Source organism: Dasypus novemcinctus, chromosome 2 (genome assembly GCF_030445035.2).
Source record: "Dasypus novemcinctus isolate mDasNov1 chromosome 2, mDasNov1.1.hap2, whole genome shotgun sequence".
Taxonomy (NCBI): Eukaryota; Metazoa; Chordata; class Mammalia; order Cingulata; family Dasypodidae; genus Dasypus; species Dasypus novemcinctus.
The window spans coordinates 70,559,665-70,569,929 of record NC_080674.1 but is presented as its reverse complement, the minus strand read 5'-3'; positions in this window follow the sequence as shown (position 1 = coordinate 70,569,929).

The window sequence follows — 10,265 nt, the reverse complement described above, 5'->3', positions numbered from 1 at the left end:
GAAGAAGCATTGTGCTGCAGTGGCAGTGGGGTCTGACTTCCCTGGTGGTTGCCCACAGATGCCCTGTTACACTTTTATAAGTGTAGGGGAGTTAATACTGTGTAAGGATGGAGAAAGGTAGTCTTTTGAAAAATGAGAAACAGAAGACAGGAAGGATCTAACAAGAAATTCTGCTCCCTTTCTCCCACACTAGACTCTAGAGAGATGCAGGGGTTCCATATGACATCTCTGGAGTAACCAGCTTTGTGACCAGCTAAAAACTGTACCTCCTTATATATGCTTCCTCCTTTTCCTGACTCCCTTCACTTTCTCCCTTACTTTTGCTGTCCTGGGACTGCACTTCTTAATAAAGCATTAGCATGTAAGTTTTACTTTAGAGGCTCTGCTTTCTGGAAACCTAGGCTAAGACAATATTTTTTTCAGCTTTTTACATATCATGCTGAAGCTACGGACTCTGTTTTTACAGTGGAGGGAATGGGTATTCCTTGAGTGAGCAATGGCATATAATAACTCAAGCCACTCTGCAACACTGATAAAGATTTCATGTCCAATATTCATGGGGATTGTTGTTTATTCTAACTATTGTGCCATTAATTTAGGTATGTGGCTTCTACAAGGTAGTTTAAAAAGGTCAACGTAGGGCATGATTGGTTATAAACAGTTGTGATTTGAGGTAAGAAATTACTATGAAATTTTAAACTACTACATTGTACAATGATTTGAATGTATTCATTTAGTAATACAAGACAAATTTGATAATAAACTTCTTGTAATTCGTTATTAAGCACTCTGAACTTGGCAGGGGCACAAAAATGGTTTACTTTTCTCCAATTACTGCTGTCAATATATGCTGTTTTGTTTTTTTTAAAGATTTTATTTTTTTATTTATTTCTCTTCCTTTCCCCTCCCCTCCCCAGTTGTCTGCTCTCTGTGTCCACCGACTGCATGTTCTTCTGTGACCCCTTCTATTCTTATCAGCGGCACCAGGAATCTGTATTTCTTTTTGTTGCATCATCTTGTTGTGTCAGTTCTCCATGTGTGCGGTGCCATTCTTGGGCAGGTTGCACTTTCTTTCGCGCTGGGTGGCTTTCCTTATGGGGTGCACTCCTTGCGCTTGGGGCTTCCCTACGTGGGGGACACCCCTGTGTGGCACGGCACTCCTTGCGTGCATCAGCACTGCGCATGGGCCAGCTCCACACGGGTCAAGGAGGCCCCGGGGTTTGAACCACAGACCTCCCATGTGGTAGGCGGATGCCCTATCCATTGGGCCAAGTCTGCTTCCCAATATATGCTGTTGAATCACATGTATTTTTTTTTCAATTGCTGTATTGTTACACATTATCACAAATTTGGCAGCTGAAACAATACCCATTAATAAATACCCATTATCACAATTTCTGGAAGTCAGAAGCCTGGCATGGGTTAACTGGTTCTCTGTTTAGGGTTTCACACTTAAGATGGTGACCAGCTGGGCTCTTATCAGGAGGATTTGGGAAGAATCCTCAATCTGGCTCATTCAGGTTGTTGGCAGAATTCAGATGCTTGTGATTGGAGGAATGAGGTCCCTGTTTCTTGGTAGTCAGCCAGGGACTGCTGTCATCTCCTAGAGACTTCTCATAGTTTCTTGCTAAGGGTCTTCTCACAAATTCTCCCCCAGATTCTCTCACAACATCACAGCTGGCAGCAGGATTCCTTACACTGAATCCTCCTCATACTTCAAATCTCTCTAACTTCCTCTTCTGATGCTAGTTAGAGAAAACTCTGCTTTTAAAGGACTCATGTGAGTAGATTAGGCCCAACTGGATAATCGAGTACAATCTCTTTAATGTCAACTGATTAATATCCTAATTACTTTTGCAAAAACCCTTCAGCCTTGTAAGGTAGCATATTCACATTCATGGGTAAGATAGCTCATCATATTCATGGTTCCACTCACATTCAAGGGGAAAGATATACAATGGCAAGGGTCATTGGGGGCTGTTCTTAGAATTCTCCCTACTACACTCCCTTTCCTGTTCCTTTATGGCATCTCAGGGAGATCTCATAAATTCTATGGTTTCTTCCAGTATTAAGAAGTCTGGTGCATTCTAGACCTGGCTAAATCTTTCATCTCATATTCAGTTTAGAGCTCCAACTTTCTCTTCTCTCATTCCCTCAGCTTAGCCTTGACCCATGGACTGATTGACCTGTGGGAGGAGGAGGAGTCAAAGAATCTTCTCTTTTACTCCATTTTTTCTCTTTCTTTTGGGAGTTTTTCTCATCTAGCCTGTTGGGAATTAGGGATAAAAAGTTTAGATAAAAGGGGCAAATGTCTTTTTTCTTATTTCATTGTGGTTGTATTTCTCTTTGGCTGTGCTGACTCTCTGGTTAGCACCTGTGAGACAGGTGTTCAAATGCTGGTGCTCTCACGAGGTGTGCATGGAGAATCCTATATGCTGATTTCCTTGATTTGTGCAATCTGCTCTAACTTGAGCTCTCAATGCCCACCCCAGAAACTCCACCCCTCGTGAACTGAGTTGTGGGTTCTCCACTAGTGGTTTACATTTATTGCATGGGTACAAACACCATAAAGTCCATCTACACTCTGCAGTATCCACTTGACCCATGGGAAAGTCATACCAACCAATGGGAGAGTGGATCCCCATTTTTTCTGGTTTTGCACCTCTTTGCGATTCTCTTTTCCTGGTGCTAAAATAGCTACTGAGGTCAGATCAGTAAGTATACTGCATAAGCAGATTTCCAACTGGAGAATGAGATGCTAATCTACTCTTTTTTCTTTTTTTGCTCACACCCTCAATCTCTGCAAATGGTTCTGTTAGTGGGTAAGTAGATGGGTAAGTACCCCTGTGTTAATTCCAGGCTCATGGAGATGCAAATGCTAAAATGGGATTAAAGTGCAAGGGATTTATGGGGATGGGTAGGGGTGGAGGGCTGCTTGTAAGGGAAAAGGAACAGGAGCTGGAGGAGGTTGGGAGAGCCACCAGACTGATCTGACCCCTGTAGAGGTGATGGAGAAGAATAGTAGGAAGGTCTTAGATTGCAGTCGGGAATGGGTCTGCCTTAATATCCCTGTTTCACTTATTCATTGGTCTGGGATTTGCCAATGAGAAGTGGGATCTCAGATCAAGAGCTGTGGTAGCTTTTAGTGCATGGTAGCTGGGGCTGCTAGCAATGCTGCCTGCAGTAGGAGATCCCATCATGGCCGCCATAACCTCAAGCTGAAGTGCTCTTCCTTTAACCTTGACCAATGACTCATGATTAGCTATTCTCCCTCAGTCTTCTACATTCCACACTTGCAGGCATGTATAAACTGAAGAGGGGTAGCTGAGCCAGTTCAGCCACCACCCTTAAGAGACTGTCCCTCCCCACCCACTTGTCCAATTGTTTTTAGCTTTCTTTAGAATGTGATATACTGATTTTTTTTGGTCCCTAGCTTTAGCTTTCATAACCAATTTTCAGAGCAACATGAAAAGTCCCTTTCATTCTGTTATATCTTTCTATAAAAGCTCAAAGAGAAAGAAGTCCCTTCCATATTTCCTAGGTGGTTTAATTCTTTTAAAAGAGAATTTCTAGCATGCTCTTATTAAAAACCTGTAGGATGCTCTTATTTCTTTATTCTTTTTTAAGGAAATATCTTCCAAAATAAAAGGAAAATATTTTCTTTAAGAAAAATTGGAAAACACTAAAAAGCAGAAAGTAAAAAGTTATACAGTGACCCATGCTCCAAATAACAAACAATATTGTAATATTTTGAGTATTTCCTCTCAGGCCTTGGTTTGCTATATCATTTTTGCATTCTTTCTCCCTCTCCTCAACACTATCACATACACTTTTAAATTGCCTTTGAAATATAACTTTGTTGTTAACTATAAAATTAGTACTGATTTGCTGTAGGAAATTTGGTAATATGCACTCTGATTCCACCACTTATCGATAATCACTTTTAAAATTTTATTGTATTTCTCTCTAAAAAATATGCAAACCTAGGATAAATCTCCTTGTATTATTTTGCATCTTATTCTTTTCAATTAACATAGTTCGCGCATGTTCTAATCTTAAAAATGCCAATTTAAATAACTGTATAATTTTCTATAGTATGGATTCTCCTGTTGCGTATTTAGATATCTGGCTTTTCATTATTATAAATAATTCTGTGGCATGCATATTTCTCCATCTCTAAATTTGTTTTCTTAGGTTAGATGCCTAGAAGTAGGATTACTAAGTCAAGATAATACATATTTTGAAGGATTTTGATAGATATGTTGTCAAACTACTTTCTAGAAATGTACCAATTTATATTCCCATCACAGCATATGAGATAATTTTCTATTCTTTAAAGTCCTTACCTTGCTCTCAACTCAGTGATAGTTTCTCTCTCGTATCCCACTTCCTTATCAGTGAAAAGGTGTTCTCCTGAGCTTGTTGCATGGTTTTCAGTGAGAAGAAATGAGGTTAGCTTCCCTTACCATCTTTAGTGCCACCTCTAGCAATCACCTTCGGTGTTTCTTTAATTCAGTTTTTTATCTCTGAATTTATTAATACAAGCTACCAAAAGCACATAAATTTTCCTTTGCATCTGTATAGGACATAGACACTTGAATAAAACTGTGTTTGGCTTACTCTAAACTTAGGAGGCTTTTCTGATTTGGGTACTTTTATTTTTTTCTGCTTGGTCCGAAGGACACTTTTTTCCATCTTGTTCTTCATCTATACAGCTTCTGGCTCCTTTGTACCAGCAACTGACTTCTTTAGAGTCTACCTTTAACACAGAATTTAAAGTGATAGCTTCCCTCCCAGGACAGTAGAAAATTGAACAAAAAGTGAACTAATGTCATTATATTTATGATTGTAAAATGTTTGGCTAGGCTTACAGTTTCAGCTATGGAGTAGAATTTTCCTGTGTTGAGAAACTGGCTCATGCATTGCTCAGGTTGTGGCCTCATTGGCATCTGCCCTAATCAACAGTAAGAGCTAGCTTTGCCGAGAAAAGACTTAGCGACCCAATCATGATTTTCTGTGAGATTTGGATCTACATATTGGGGTTCCAGACTTGGGTCAGTGAATCATGGTGAGGGTAGCTGTGGAACATTTGTGACGTGCGCAACAACCTAATCCATGGTTTACTGAAGTCTGGTACCTTCTGAGACAGGTAGGTATGTTTCACAATCAGAGTTCTCTTTGTACTGGGGCCATACCACCCTTGCTTGAATCAGGAGCCAACCTCTCTGTGATGTAAAGTTTCTGTCCTTGTTCCATATGCCTCCACTTTTCTTCACAAGGCATCAGTGAGACAGGTTGTTAGAGATTTTAACCCTAAATTTACTATTTGTTTAATAATCTGAAGCAGAGTATGCAATGCAGTACATTTATAATTAGGGTAGGGGTGTAATGCTTCAGAGCTTTGTAACTAAGTCCACAGACCTCATTCTGGGAGCAGAGTCATTTGCACTCATATGACTCTCACACCTGGTGGGCACCCCAGAGAGGACCTCGGCAGTGGTGGGCTCTATTCAGGGTCCCACTTTCTATGGTGTTCTGTGAGATGAGCTCTCAATCTATCTTCTGCTCCTTGCACCATGGCTTTCCATGAGTGAAGAATGCTAAGAAGATCTTGCATCTGTGACATGACCATAATGCCATCTGGAGAAACTTCCAGGGCCCAACTAGATCATATTCCCTTTTCCCTACATCAAGTAGATTGGAGAAAAGGGTAAAAGGGAATTTCTTTGTTTTGTGGTAAATTTGGACCGAACATTGCTAAAAGCAGGTAAGGGAGAAGGATTAGGGCAAGGAGCCAGAAGCCTCGAGTCAAGGTCGTTGCGTTGTCAATGCAGGCAAAGCAAAGGGAGGATGAAATAAGGGTTCAGTGAATCCCAGAAGTGTATATAGCCAGCAGGAAATATTTGATTTCAAGATTGAAACAATTATTATTTTTTAGTACTCTATTCCCCTCCCATCTCATTTGTTCTAGTAAATAAAGGATAAAACTCACTCAAAATCACGTGAATGAATCCCAGTGTTATGGCCTGTGAAGAATCCAGGCCTATGACTGTAATTAGCAACAAAATGAGTCTAATAGGAAGGAAAAAGAAAAGAATTGAAATTTGGAGTATGGCAAAATTTGGATCAGAGGATAATGCTTTGGTGGATATCAGATTGGATAATGCAATAAAGAGGACAGAAGGAAAGAACAAAAATGTTTAAAAATAAATTAATTGCAGCCACATACAAATTCTTCAGCAAAATTAGAAGCAGCCTGAACTACGACAGCATAACACAACTCCAAATTAATAGATCAGTTCACCATCTCCAAACCAATGGCTATGCAAGGCAGGGAAGCAATACAATGGTGAATATTAAAAGGAACATTTGTGGGAAACAAAGAAAAGAAAGGGAAGCAAAAGGGTTGAAAGACTAACATGAATATAAAAAGTTTAAATATGTAGATCCAAAGTGCAGAAGAGACTTGAAGCATTCCAAAGCCAGACAAAATGAATAGTGAAAAATGAGAAGATTGTGTTTAATAAAGAAATGGTGTTTGGTTTGTTTGTTTTATTTTAGGCTTCACAAAGGAACGTAAAGACAATAACTAGGAAAGGACATGATTCTGTGGAGGAAAAAAAGATGAAAACCAAAATGATCCAAGTGAAAAGAAATGAAGTTAAAGGTAGTTTCTTGAAATATACCTTCATTTCTTGTTGTTGTCAAGAGACTTAAAACATGTATTTATGCAGTGCTTATTTATTTTTAAATATACAAATATCTCATGAATGCATTTTTGTTATAATAATTGAAATGATAACAGTTCAAGAAAAGGTTCCTCTTCTGGCCACACCCAATCCCACTTTCCTTTCCAAAGACTTTGTCAAAATTTTTAATAGAAATAACAAATCTGGATGGTTGTCAGTCTCTCAATAAGAAAAATGTATGCTTAGCTACTCCTTGCTTCTCTTATAATGCTCACTTTTGATCATTAGGCAACTTTGCTTTGAATACAAAATTTCTAGTATTTCTATTTCCCTTTTGATTATTGTGGTGCTAAAATGTTCTTGAAATTAAAATGTTCCACCCTCTCCCACTCTTCAAATCCCCATCTGCTCTCTTGTGAGCACAAGACCCACACAGCTGGTCTCAGAATTGGTCATATCCATGTTGATATAAGAATATGTCCAAATAAGCAATCCGTAGTTTGGAGATTAATTAATTCCACAAATCACCTAAAAAAGTGCCAGGCAGTGTTTCTATGAGCTATAGGCACAGAAATAAATAAGACAGGGTCCCAGCCTTTAAGGAAGTCCTGGCATACCATTAGAGGAAACTCACACAATGTTAATCCAGTGTGAGCTGGAAATGAAGTGGTTAGTATACGGGCTTTGGAGTCAGGTGGACCTAGATTTGAATCTTTGCTTTGCCGCATATTTATTGTAGGGCCTTTATAAGATGATGATATTAAAATTCTTAAGGTTTTTGAATGGCCATTGTTTTCATCTCTTCTTTTAACCCCCTTCCACCCAACCCAACTTTAGGGTAACAAATTCTATTTCTCTGGCTATAGAGGTGGACACAGGATAGGCCACTGTGTTTACTATCTCTGACCACAGTGATTTTTTCAGGGATGGGTACATTATCTAATCTGGGCCAATCAGAATCCTTCCCTGGTAGTTTTCTATCTGGACCTGGAAGGGGAGAGCTTTTGTTTCTTTCTAAAGATGAGGCTGTATGAATGTAATTTCAAAGCTTCCTGCAGCCATTGTTTCTGTGTTGTGACTATAGAGAATAAAGGAATTGAAAAATATTATTTTATTATGTAATACTTGAAACTATCAAAAGAACAAATGTAGATTATATGTATGCATAGATGCATAAATATAATAATCCCACTCTCATATCTTTCTTTAGAGGTAATTAGTATCCTGAATTTTGTGTTTATCATTCCCTTGCTTTTGAGATGTTTTATCACAACCTTATGTATTCCTAAACAATTTATTGTTTAATGTTGTTGCTTTTGAACTCATGAAAAATATATTGTATGTTGTCTCCCTCACCCTACTAAGTTGGCAAAAAAAAAAAAAAAAGAAGTCTTACAATCTCAAATTGTTGGTGAAGTTTAAAATAATGGGGACTAATATACCTCTTATGGGAATGTAATTGCAACCAAAACTTTGGAAAATAATGTTGCATTCTCTTGTAAAACTGAATATGAACATAGTCCAAGACTCTGAAATTCCACTTCTAGGTATATACTCTAGAGAAATGCTTGCACATGTGCTCGAGCAGACATGTGATGTAACTGAAGAGAACTGTACAACATAAAGAGTCAACAGCAAAACCAAAACCAAACAAACAGAAAAACAGAAAGAAAAGGAAAAGAAAAAAAAAAAAAAAGGAAACAAACCATATGTCCAATGGCAGAAGAATGGCAGACTAGTATGCAGGAGTGAATATGAATGAGCCCCAGGTACGTGCAACTTGGGCAGATCTTGGGAACAATACTGAGTGAGAATAAAACTATTTTAAGGAGAGAGTTGGGTTCTGTGAAGAGTTGCCATGCTCTCCTCCTAGTCCTTAGTTTAGTAACTGACCTTGACAGCAGTCCCATTTTAGGCCATAGTACATGCAGGGAACAGAGACTGGGATGGGCTGCTGTAGTCATTCGTCAAGGCCCACTACATTAGTCATCCCAGGGGAAGGAAGATCAGTGCAGAGGGCAATTGTCTATTTTGGTGGTGTGGGTGGGAGTTGTCCTTTTCTTGGACATCTAGGCTCCTTAGTTGGGTTGGTTCAGGGTGTTGGGGAGCCTATAGTTAGGAATCTTTCTTCTGCTTTAGCATGAGAACCCTCTGGCCAGTCCTTTGCAGATCTTTCCTGGATAGTTTATATGATGTGACCCCAAAGGCTTTTAATTGCTGATTTGCTATTTTTGTCATCTTTGAGATGGGTTAACATGGTTTCCGACAGTTTTGGGTGTGAGCCCCAGCTGCTGGGTCCTCCAGTATGAGTCTATGTAGTAGTAAACTCATCATTTTGGACTTTCCCCTGGAAGATGGTGAAAATAACCTCTTCTTTTGACATCTTTAGTGCTGGACAAAGACTAGTTTATGCACTTTTCTGTATATCACATTTCATCAAGAATCACATTGTGTTACATTTTAACATCTAAATATAAGAATGTGTCTTAATACTGTCAGCTCCTTACATTATTATTATTTTTTCTTTCTTGGTAAGACATAAAATAACAGTGTGCATAGTTTGTTTATGTAATGCAAATAATTGAGTTTTGCTCTCTGGCCAATAAGTTTAATATATAACGATCTGTACAGATAAACACTCTTCACCCAACACTCCTAAATAGTAGTTGAATCATTTATAAAGTTTTTGTAGTGGTTAGTCGGGGGAAGGATGAGCTTTACAATTCTCTTTTCACTTTAGTAGGCTGCAGACAGGAAGAGGCATTGAAGAATGAGAGGAAGGGAATGAGAGGGACGGAAGGAGGGAAGTGGGAGTGAGGGAAGGGAAGGGAAGAGAAAGATCGATTCTCATAGTTTGATTATATGAGCCAGTACACTTCCTGATTTTATTTTTTGTGACAAGATGCCCATAACAGGGATTTTAAAAATTAGATCAGTTTTAAGTTTACAGAAAAATCATGCAGAAAGTACAGAGATCTCATATCTCTGTCCGACTCACAGTTTCCCCTATTATTAACATTTTTGCATTTGTGTTATACCTTTGTTATAATTGGGGAACCAATATTATTATAATTATGTTATTAACTATTGTCCATAGTTTACATTAGCGTTCACTCTTTATGTTGCACAGTTATGTTTTTCTCTTTTACATTTTTATTCTTTTCAATTTTTAAAAATTCTTTTATTCATTTATTCACCTAGTATTTGTTAAGTACATACTATGTGCTGGGTACTGGGAATACATGATAAAAAGGACATGCAGCATTCCTGTCCTAATAGGGCTTACAGGCTACTGGGAAAAAACAAGTAAATAACTAAATAAAATTTAGAAGTGAAGTAAGTGCTCTGAAGAAAACAATTGCGCTAGAGAATAAAGCTCTCTTGCAAATAAGCAGAAGATGGATGTACTTTCGATAGAATGAATACCCAAGAAAGACCTCCCTGAGAAGCCTAAGACCTGATCAATGAGGAGTCAGTTCTGGCTAGACTGAGGGCAGGAGCAGTCCTTGAAAAGGAGCACAGGGAACACTCACACTTGTTGGGGAGGCAGGCAGGAGTCAAGTCATACAGAACTCA